This window comes from Mus pahari, chromosome 3 (genome assembly GCF_900095145.1).
Source record: "Mus pahari chromosome 3, PAHARI_EIJ_v1.1, whole genome shotgun sequence".
Classification (NCBI taxonomy): domain Eukaryota; kingdom Metazoa; phylum Chordata; class Mammalia; order Rodentia; family Muridae; genus Mus; species Mus pahari.
The window spans coordinates 76,171,324-76,180,230 of NC_034592.1; positions in this window are offsets into that span (position 1 = coordinate 76,171,324).

Below are 8,907 nucleotides of genomic sequence, written 5' to 3' on the forward strand. Positions count from 1 at the left end.
CAAAAGAAGGAAGACTTAATGTATTTTTCATATGCATGAATGCTTTGCCTGCGTGTGTGTGTCTGCTGGTGTATGTGCCTGGTGCCTTGGAAGCTCAGAAGAAGGAGTTGGAACCCCTGGAACTGGAGTTAAAGGTGGTGAGCTGCCAAGTGTGTACCAGGAACTAAACCTATGTTCTCTGCTTGAACAAGTTCTTTTAATTTCTAAGCCATCTTCTCATCCCTAAATAAAGTATTTTTTAAAATAAAACTGGTTCTTCAGTTGTTCTACCCTAACATTTCAAGTATTCAAAAACTATTTGACAAGCTGCCTTGGTTACTGTTCTGTTGCTGTGAAGAGCATATCCAAGGCAGCTTATGAAACAGATTGCATTAGTTGGGTGTACTGGCTAGTTTTGTGTCAACTTGACCCAGGCTGGAGTTATCACAGAGAAAGGAGCTTCAGTTGGGAAAATGGCCCATTTCCTCGAGATCCAGCTGTAAGCCATTTTCTCTATTAGTGATCAAGGGAGGAGGTCCCCTTGTGGGTGGTGCCATCTCTGGGCTGGTAGTCTTCGTTCTATAAGAGAGCAGGCTGAGCAAGCCAGTAAAGAACATCCCTCCATGGCTCTGCATCAGCTCCTGCTTCCTGACCTGCTTGAGTTCCAGTCCTGACTTTCTTTGGTGATAATAGCAGTATGGAAGTGTAAGCTGAATAAACCCTTTCCTCCCCAACTTGCTTCTTGGTCATGATGTTTGTGCAGGAATAGAAACCCTAAGACAGTTGGAGGTGTGCTTAGTGAGTCTATGACCACTATGTTGGGAAGGATGTCGGCAGGCCGGTAGGCAGTGGTGCTGGAGTAGTAGCTGAGAGCTTGCTTACATCTTACCTGCAGGTTGAAGGCTGAGAACAAGAGGCTGATGTGGGCTTTTGAAACCTTTAAGTCTACCTCCAGGGACATACATTGTCCAACAAGGCCTCTGTTAATCCTTTAAAAGTCATGCCACCATCTAGGGACCAAGGATTCAGATATGTGAGCCTGTGGGGGCCATTCTCATTTAAGCCAGCACAGCCAGCACATTTTCAGTATTACCATCAGCTGTTGGACTCTTGTAGGTGGGTGCTTCTCTGGGGTCTGGAAAGAGAGCTTAATGGCTAACAGCGGGTTTTGCTCTTGCGGAGACCCAGGTTCTCGTCTCAGCCCCTATACGGTGGGTCACAACTGCCTGAGTGACCCTCTTCTAAGCTCCAAGGACACCAAGCATTTGCATAAAATGAATGTAGTAGTTAAACATTTTGAAAAATTAGGGTTTAAAAAAAAAAAAAACTTCCTAATTCCAGGACATAGAAGGCCAAGGTGAGAGAATCACGTTCAAAGCTACCCTGGGATGCATAAAGAAACTCTGGTCTCAAGAAAATGGGCCAGGGATGTGGTCCAGTTTGCAAAGTACAAGACTAGCAAACACCAGACCCTAGGTTTGATTCCCAGCATTGGAAAAACTGTAATGGCACTCTAGGTAGTAGAGGTCAGAGGGTCAGAAGTTCAAGGACATCCGCTCCAAGACAGGTTTGAGGCCTTTCTGGGCTACATGAGACACTGTCTCAGAAAAGGAGGGAGAAAAATCACTATCAACAGCAGCTCCAGTCCCTCCCAGCACCTAGGAACGTGGGAAGATAGAGACTGTCCTAGTTAGGGTTCCCATTGCTGTGAAGAGACACCATGACCAAGGCAACTCTTATAAAGAAAAACATTTCATTGGGACTGGCTTACAGAGGCTTAGTCCATTATCATGGGAAGAAGCATGGCAGCAGGCAGGCAGACATGGTGCTGGAGGAGCCAGGAGTTCTGCATCTTGATCTGAAGGCAGCAGGGAGACTTAACTCTCACTGGCCAGACAGGAGCTTTGAAACTTCAAGGCCCACCTCCTCAATGGCACTCTTCCTCCAGGAAAGCCACACCTAACAATGCTATTCCCTCTAAGCCAAGCATTCAAACATAATTCTATGGGGGCTGTCGTAGTCAGGGTTTGTATTCCTGCACAAACATCATGACCAAGAAGCAGGTTGGGAAGAAAAGGGTTTATTCAGCTTCCACTTCCACATTGTTGGTCACCAAAGGAAGTCAAGGCAGGAGCTGATGCAGAGGCCATGAAGGCTTACTGCTTACTGGCTTGCTTCTCCTGGCTTGCTCAGCTTGCTTGCTTATAGAACCCAGGACCATCAGCCCAGGGATGGCACCACTTACAATGGGCTGGGCCCTCCCCATCTTTATCACTAATAGAAAAAATGCCTTACAGCTGGATCTCGAGGAGGTATTTCTTCAAGGGAGGCTCCTTTCTCTGTGATAACTCCAGCTTGTGTCAAGGTCACACACAGAACCAGCCAGTAGGGGGGGCCATACCTATTCAAACCATCACATTCTACTCCCTGTCCCCATAGGCTTGTAGCCATAAAATAATTCAGAATGCATTTAGACCAACTTCAAAAGTCCCCATAGTCTATCACTGTCAATGTTTAAAGGTTTAACATTAACACTGAAAATTAGTCTCCTGGAATTAATCCCCTATAAAAAAGCAGATCACATACTGCCAACATATCATGACACAAACATTACAAAATGGAAGAACCAAAATGCAGTGAGGACCAAAGCAAGACCCAAACCCAGCTGGGCAAGTCTCAGACTCCGCATGCCCATGATTGATGGTAAGGTGTTCTTCAGGTCACCAAATCATAGTAACCCACCATGGGGACAAGCAAAGTGAGTCACCAGGCCAGAGGTAGTTACTATGTGGACCAACCAATGCCTGAAAAGGTTACTTGCTATACCAATTAGAATAAGACAGCTACCCTGTTGCTCATATCTGCCCCTTACAAAGGTATGAAAAGTGTGCTCTTTCTTTGTTCTGGGTCTCTCCTCTGGCCTGTGTGCTGTGGTGGTGGGGGGATGGAGTCCCCAACATATTGGATCAATAAAAATCCTCATGCGGTTTGCAGTGATGACAGTCTCCGTGGTCTTTGTGTGTGAGGGTCTTTTGATGAACTCCAAGAAAATCAGGCTTCACCTTCACAGCTTCACACAATGGTTTTTCTGGTCCTCCATGTACTCCTGTCATAGGCCTGGCTTCAGTGGCTTTTGTTTGTTACAGAGGGAGGTTTTATAACCCCTTTCACACAATGGCCTCTCTGGTCCTTCATTTAGAGACATGACTGAAACATTCTGTCCTTGATTCTAAAGCCAGAACCTTGTGGCCAAAGCTGCCAAGCTTGCTGGGACTGGAACATAGCCCCCTTGTTCTGTGACATCACCAGCTTTCTGTTTTTGATGGGATTTTTTTGTCCTGCCTTTGCAGAGTCTGTTGTTTTTTGTTTGTTTGTTTGTTTTTGTTTTGTTTTGGTTTTTTTGGTTTTTCGAGACGAGGTTTCTCTGTAGCCCTGGCTATCCTGGAACTCACTTTGTAGACCAGGCTGGCCTCGAACTCAGAAATCTGCCTGCCTCTGCCTCCCAAGTGCTGGGGTTAAAGGCGTGCGCCACCACGCCAGGCGCGCACCACGCCAGGCGGATAGTCTTGATCTTAGAGATCTGCCTGCCTCTTCCTCTCAAGGGCTGGGATTAAAAGGGTGCAACACCTTGCCTGAACCTAAACTTTGCTCTAATTCCTTTTCACGCTGTGAAAGTTTACTAGCTGGGATCTTGATCCTAGGTCACCACTCTCTTAATTCCATTGAATATCTTTAATCTGTTCTACCTCCATGGTTTAGCTCCATTCCACTTCCGGTGCCCCTTTAATGGTTGAACTGAACATTGTATTTTTCTTGCTCAGTTTGCTGTTTCATCAAAATGCTTTTCATAAGCGTTAACATTAGGAGCGGGTGAGATGCCTTAATGGTTAAGAGCACTAGCTGTTCTTCCAGGGTGCTGAGTTCAATTTCCAGCAACCACATGGTGCCTCACAACCATCTATCTATAAGGGGATTTGATGCCCTCTTCTGGCCTGCAGGTGTATATGCAACAGGGCACTCAGTCATTAAATTAAAAAACAAAGTTAACATAAGAATCCAGTGGTGGTGGCACACACCTTTAATCCCAGCACTCAGAAGGCAGAAGCAGTAGGATCTCTGTGAGTTTGAAGCCAGCCTGGTCTACAGAAAAACCCTGTCTAGAAAAAACAAAACAAAAGAAAAAACATTAGTTACTACACAACAGAATCTGTACTAAACTATTTTGAGATTTCCTTTGCCAGTGCAGTTAATCCAAAAATCTTCACTTTAGCCTCAGGAAAATCTCAGACAAGGACAAAAATAACTAAATTCCTTGCCAAAATATCACAAAAACTGTCTCTATGCTACATACTAATGTTCTCTGAAACCTCTTGAGCCAGGTCTCCACAGTTTAAATCACCCTATGCACGCCATCTTCCATATTCTTCTAGGATGACCCACTAAGCCCCTCTTAAAGCATTCCATTGCTTTCCTCATGCAAAGTTCCCAAATCCGCATTCCTCCACACAAGAACATGGCCAGGCCTATCACAGCAATACCCAAGTCCCTGGTATCAACTTCTTCTTAGGGTTTTATTGCTGTGAAGAGACACCATGACCAAGGCAATGCTTATTTAAAAAAAAAAAAAAAACATTTAATTAAGATTAGCTTACAGGTTCAGAATAACGTTTAGTCCATTATCATCATGGTGGGAAACATGGCAGCTTGCAAGAAGACATGGTGCTGGAGGAGCTAAGAGTTCTGCATCTTAATTGGAACGCAGGAGAGAGGAGGCTGTCTCTCATTGGCCAAACTTGAGCATACCTATGAGTCCTCAAAGTCTGCCTGCTCAGTGACACACTTCCTCCAACAAAGCCACACCTACTCCAACCAGGCCACACCTCCTAATATTGCCATTCCATGTGAGCCAAGCTTTCAAATACATGAGTATATGGGGCTGTGCCTATTCAAACTACCACAGAAGCCAAAGCATTCCCTTCCCCAGTGATTCTTGGTTGTGTCAAGTTGACAAAACTAACCATCACAGTGACCCCAAGAAGAAAACAAGGCAGATGGAAAGATCCCTCTGCTGTTTAGAGGCTGCATTGCTGCCAGGTGTAGCTAGTGATTTCTTTTCTTTGAGGCAAGCCTGGCCTTCATAGTTCCTGGACAGCCAGGGCTATGTAGAGAGAATCTGTATCAAATAAACAAATAAGAACATAAATGTTGTTCACTGCTCTTGAAGAGGAGCCGTGTTCCTTCATGGGACTTCTCACAGCTACTTATGGGCATTCAACACTTGCAAACTCCACAGATGCCTGCATTTAGAGGTGCATACCCCTCCTCACATACACATAATAAAAATAATACAGTGTAATAAAAATAAATCTTTCTTTATAAGTGTTGATATCTTACCCAAATGTTATGTTACCTTAAAAAAAAAAAAAAAAAAACTTTAACTAAAGGTCATGACATGGTCCAAGCATCCCAAGTGGGCAATTCCATGAACACTCAGTTTCAGAAGCTAGAAATTCAAGATAATCAAGAATAGTTCTCTCTTGGGAGGCAGAGGCAGGCAGATTTCTGAGTTCAAGGCCAGCCCGGTCTACAGAGTGAGTTCCAGGTCAGCCAGGGCTACACAGAGAAACCCTTGTCTTGAAAAGCCAAAAAAAAAAAAAAAAAAGAATAGTTCTCTCTTGAAGTCATTTGTTTTGTCTTTTGAGACAGTCCTTTGTAGCCTAGATTGGCCTTAATTCCTTGGACCTGAAGATGGCCTTGAGTTGGTCTCCAGGTGTGCACCACAGGCTGGGATTCACATTGTCTTCCTGTGTCTGATCTCTTACCCATAATAGGTGTTAAGGCCCACTCCAGTATTATGAAGCTGTTTCCTCCAAGAGGGAATGGAGAGAGAGAGAGAGAGAGAGAGAGAGAGAGAGAGACTCAGGACTTGGGAAGCCAAGGAAACTGTAAGGTTATGCAACTTGTGAGCGGGCGCTGAGAGGACAGAGGTTCAGTGGGTCAGACTCTAAGCTGTGGAGGAAGCTCCAGGGATACAGATGTCTTCATCTGCTGGGGTGAGCTTTCCAGTGAAGAGCCGCCTTTGGTCACCCTGCTCCTGTAAGTAACTGTAATAAAGTCTTTGGTTCACTCAAGCTAGACAGGTGAAATCCCTTCTTTGGTCAGTTACTGGTGTTCCATGTAGGGTTCCAGGATAATTGTCTCCTCAGAAAAATACAACAAAGATCTCTTCCTGTGAGGACTGACCAAGGACCTTAGAACAACCAAAGTTTCAACGCTAGGTGTCCCAATGGTGACTCAAGGTCACCTTACAATCATTGGTGGGGGAGGGAGAGCCTTCAGTAGGATTGTCTGCAAGCTGGGCAAGGAGTCCCATGATGAGGCTTCTGGGAATCATCCCTGTACCAAGTGGGTGTCATGATGGGACTGCCTAAATCACCCCTGCTCCAGGGAACACCGGTTAATCAGGGTAAACCTGGGTGGGCACCAAAGAAATAATTTCAGGGCCTGGACAGATAGATCAGTGGTAAAGAGCCTGGCTGCTCTTCCAGATGACCCCAGTTCAATCCCCTGCTCACAACTGTCTGTGACTCCGGTACCTGAGAATCTAATGTCCTCTTCTGACCTCTGTAGGCTCTTGCACATGCACACTTTTTTTTAAAAAAAAATTTTTTTAATTTATTGAATGTGAGTGCTCTGCTGGATATACATCCACAAGCCAGAAGAGGGCGTCAGATTCCAGTATAGATTATGAGCCACCATGTGGTTGCTGGGAATTCAACTCAGGACCTCTGGAAGAGCAACCACTGCTGAGCCATCTCACCAGCCCCCCAACACACATGTTTTTGAGACAGGGTTTCACTTTGTAGCTTTAGATGACCTGGAACTTTCTATGTAGACCAGGCTGGCCTACTTGCTATATAGACCTGCCTGTCAAGTGCTGGCCTTGAAAGTGTATATACCACCACACCCAGCTAAATATACTTTTTAAAAATCAGGTCCACCTAAGTCTACCCGGTAAAAGGGCACTTTATATTTCCCCAGAAGAAGCCACACAGCTCCTATTACCTGCTTTACTTTGCCTTAATTAGCTTTAATTTTTTTTTTAATTTTTAATTAGCTTTTGTTTATTGTTTTTGTTTTTCAAGACAAGGTTTCTCTGTGTAGCCCTGGCTGTCCTGGAACTCACTCTGTAGACCAGGTTGGTCTCGAACTCAGAAATCCGCCTGCCACTGCCTCCCAAGTGCTGGGATTAAAGGTGTTGCGCTGCTACTGCCCGGTAGGATTTTTTTCTAAATAAACTTTTTAAAAAATTTGTTTTTTTCATTGTATGTGCATTGGTGTTTTGCCTGTATGTATGAAGGTGTCATATCACCTGGAGCTGGATTACAGCCCACCTTAACTAGCTCTTTAAAGACTATTTCCACATACGGCTGCATTGTGAGGAAGGGGTTAGGCCTTCATGATATGGATCTAGGACGGGAGAGACACTATAGCCATAATTAGGGAGGACTGATGGGGACTGCTTGTGAGTACACACTTATGAATATAGTGACAATTTGGGATTAGAGTTCACTGTTAGAGATGCTGTCAAACCAGAGCTGGAATTAGAATTGGGGGATTTTTCTTATTTATTGTGTCCATGTGTAATGGCACACATTCATACGGGAATTGGAGGACAACTTATGGGCGTCTGTTCGTCCTACCGTGTGGATCCCAGGGATGGAACTCAGGTTGTTAAGTTTGTTAGCAAATCCTGTTACGCCATCTCACCAGCCCCTGGGATTGGGACACTTTTTGGCTATTCAAGGACCATATGTGGCCTCTGGTCGTCATTTTGTCAAGGGGTAGTATCATCTCTTCTCACTAACACACTGTCCCCTTCACACTAGACACTGTTCTAAGTCCTTGACAATCAGCAAGTCCTCTGGTTCTGTGGTCATCCTGTGAACTAGGAGCTGTTAACCTTTCTTCCCAGGGCCAGCAATGTGTGTGCCCAAATTCTCTATGCTCACACAGCTCATACAGAAATACAGCAAGCAGGGCCAGGCTGGCGCCCATTGCTGTGCTGTGCTGTGTGAGAGCCACCACACCACTGTGAGAGTTTAACTATCCTTGCCTTCTAGAGGAGGAAGCAGGCTCAGAGAGCTACATAATTTGCTTAAGGGAGTTAGGAGGAAACCAGGCCTCCTACCAGCTGGCTAAGGGGAGGTATTAGGAACAGTGTGGACATGTACCCAGGTAAGTGTCCATGTGATGGGTAAAATGAGAAAATAAAATGGGGGAGGAACTGGGAAGAAAAGAGGTGAAGCCGGGCTGTAATGGCACATGCCTTTAATCCCAACACTCAGGAGGCTGAGCCAGGCTTACAAAGAAAGTTCCAGGACAGCCAGGGTACACAGAGAAATCTTGTCTCAAGAAAAGAAAGAAAGAAAAGGAAGGAAGGAAGGAAGGAAGGAAAGAAGGAAGGGGAAAAGAAAACAGAAGAAAAGAGCAGCACCAGGCTGGACATTCCCCTCCCCTCCATGATGCCCATTTGCCCAGTGTCCTGCCTGCCGTCAGAACCTCTGGCCTATGGCTTGCCTGCATCCTGGCAGACAGCCTTTGGCAAGGCTTCCAAAGAGCATAACCTGCCAGGGGCATCAAGGCCAGTGTCAGAAGTGTCAAAGGGTCACCAAACAGGTTCTCAGGTGGTGCAGTGCCTATATCCCTGCGACAGCCACCTTTCAGCTTGGAGTGGGTGCAGCAGGAACCCTCGTGACCTTGCTGCTGACATTCCTCAGAAACCACGTGGCCCCAACTGGCAGGGACAGCTGCAGACAGGGGCTGAACCAGCCTTGTTCCCAGGGTGGCGCCCGTGGTCCATCCAGGCCCTGCTTAGCTTTTGCTTGGTGTTGCTCCCCCCATCCCGTCCCCCAGAGATCAGCCGAC